Source organism: Myotis brandtii, unplaced genomic scaffold (genome assembly GCF_000412655.1).
Source record: "Myotis brandtii unplaced genomic scaffold, ASM41265v1 scaffold46, whole genome shotgun sequence".
In the NCBI taxonomy this organism is placed as follows: domain Eukaryota; kingdom Metazoa; phylum Chordata; class Mammalia; order Chiroptera; family Vespertilionidae; genus Myotis; species Myotis brandtii.
The window spans coordinates 5,488,233-5,490,767 of NW_005367587.1; the positions used below are offsets into that span (position 1 = coordinate 5,488,233).

General features: G+C 60.7%; 1 protein-coding gene across 2 annotated transcripts in view; it reads left to right on the forward strand.

Annotated features, from left to right (window-relative positions):
• The window catches only part of NR1I2 (nuclear receptor subfamily 1, group I, member 2), a 23,987-nt gene that overhangs the window by 18,789 nt on the left and 2,663 nt on the right, over nucleotides 1–2,535 (forward strand). The gene's annotated exons all lie outside the window — the stretch shown is intronic.

Sequence of the window (2,535 nt, forward strand, 5' to 3'; positions counted from 1 at the left end):
TGTGTGTGTGTGTGTGTGTGTGTGTGTGTGTGTGTGTGTGAAGTGCGCGGGTGAGCTTCTGCCTGCAGTTGTGCATCCTCTCAAGCCTGCTGCTGTGGGTGCCCATCCGGGGCCTGTGTGGGAACCTGTTGGGGAGAATACATGCTGTCTACCTCTCCTTTCTCCACCTCCTCTCGGTCCCAGCTGCCAGAGGTGCTCAGCGGTGGCCACGAGCTCCCAGAGTCTCTGCAGACTCCACCTGGGGAAGAAGCTACCAAGTGGAGCAAGATCAGAGAAGATCTGTCCTCCCTGAAGGTGGTCTCTCTGCAGTTGCGGGGGGAAGACGGCAGCATCTGGAACTACAAGCCCCCCGCCGAGGGCAGTGGGAAAGAGATCTTCTCCCTGCTGCCTCACATGGCTGACATGTCAACCTACATGTTCAAAGGCATCATCAACTTTGCCAAAGTCATCTCCCACTTCAGGTGGGGCACAGGGGCTGGGTGGAGGATGGGTATGGGAAGGAGCAGAAAATGGCCAACAGGTTCAAAGGCTCTGGGCTAGATCCTCCTGAAGTTGGGGGATGTTGGTGCCCAAAGACCCTTCTTTGTCTCTGCCCCCCAACTCCGGGGACCTGGCACTGGGGGGGAATGGAGCCCCTGCTGCATGGCTCCTTAGCTGGGGGCGGTGGGCCTGCCCTTTAATCCCACTGTGTCTCAGCCCCCTCATCTACTAGGAGGAGCTAACGATGCCCACTTGCTGGGCTGTCCTATGAAATAAGAAAAGATCTGAAGAGCATCCAGCTCATATATGATGGACAGTCAGTAGTCATTCCCTCCCCTATTGCTCCCCAAACGGGCAGGAATCACAGCTTGGCAGTTCCAGAACAAGGAGAGTTGGAAGGAAAGGGAAGGAAGTCCAGAGGGAGGAGAGAGGCAGGCACAGACGCCGGGTCTCTAGCAGTCACCGTCAGAGGTGGTTGAGAAGGCCCCGAGGAGGAAGGGCAGTCCTAAGAACCAGGTCGGGACTCCCCACAGCGAGGTGTGGGGGCAACAGCCATGGGGCAGCGGGGCAGCGAGGAACCCCGGATCCTCCTGCTGTGTGGCACACGCCGCCCTGTGACACGTAACCTGTCCGGGCTGGAGATGGTGCTGGGCATACCTGTTCCGGGGTGGCCGCCTGGCCTTGCCAGGCCTACGCAGGTGCAGCCGAACAACACACACGAGAACCTGATCTCCTCAGCAGGCAGGGGCAGTTCTATTCCAGGAGCCCAGAGGTGACACATAGGACTTATCCACAGGCTGGAATGGAGGTCAGATTGTGGCAATGAGGTCAAAGGAGCAGGAGTAAGGCCTACCTACGCTTGTGGACCTTGACGGTCCCCTCCGACACCCAGTGGCCATGGTACACTAGGATGGGAGGCCACTCACCCAGTCCCACGGCCACAGTTCTGAGCCCAACCGCCCAGGAGCCGGCATTGAGATCACCCTCGTTCCACAGAGAGAAAGCAGGTCACTGAGCCAAGGCACTCCCACAGGCTCACAGCTCATCAGAGGCCAGAGTTGGGAGCACAGAGTACGGAGTTCAGGGCCACTACCTGCCGGTCCCGGGCTGGGGGCTGGGGAGAGAAGGCGAGTATAATCGATTTCACATTTCACGGCATCTGTCGCTCCGGAGTGTGGATCTGAAAGAAGAGGGTGCATGGAGCTCATGCCAAAGGAGTGGCGGCGGGAGAAGGGCCCCGGACAGACGTCTAGGAGGCAGAGACAGCTTGGCCTGAAGGATTAGCAGGTTTACTCAAGTGAAGCTAAAGAGGCAGTCACTCCAAGTGGGGAAACTGAAGCAGGAAGTATGAGGCCAGGGACCAGGAGCCAAGGCATCGGCTGTGGGTCAGTGGCTGTGCAGGGAGTTGGAGGAGAGGGGGCTAGGCTGGAAGGGACGCCAACTCTGTCTGTTAGTGGGGAGTCCCTGAGGTGGGGGAGGCTGGAGAAAGGGGCAGGGAGCCCATCCTCCCCCTGCCCTCTCCCCCGATTTCTGGATGTGGGAGTGGGGCTGGCCAGTGGCGGCTCCCCTCCCAGCCTCCCCTCTCACCCCCTCTGCCAGGGACCTGCCCATCGAGGACCAGATCTCTTTGCTGAAGGGCGCTGCCTTTGAGCTGTGCCAGCTGAGGTTCAACACGGTGTTCAACGCGGAGACCGGGACCTGGGAGTGTGGCCGGCTGTCCTACTGCTTGGAAGACCCTGCAGGTGCCCAAGAGCCTCCTGCCTGCCCTGGCAGAGGGAGGGAATCAGCAGGGAAGGGGAGAGGAGCCAGCCGGGATGTGCGTGTCCTGGGACCGCAGGGCAGAAGACCTCGGTGAGGGAGGCCTGGGACTGGGTCCTCATGCCGCACCCACCCACAGGGGGCTTCCAGCAGCTGCTGCTGGAGCCCATGCTGAAGTTCCACTACATGCTGAAGGAGCTGCGGCTGCGCGAGGAGGAGTACGTGCTCATGCAGGCCATCTCCCTCTTCTCCCCAGGTGGGGACCCCGCGGCGCTCAGCCTCCCTGCCCCCCCCCGC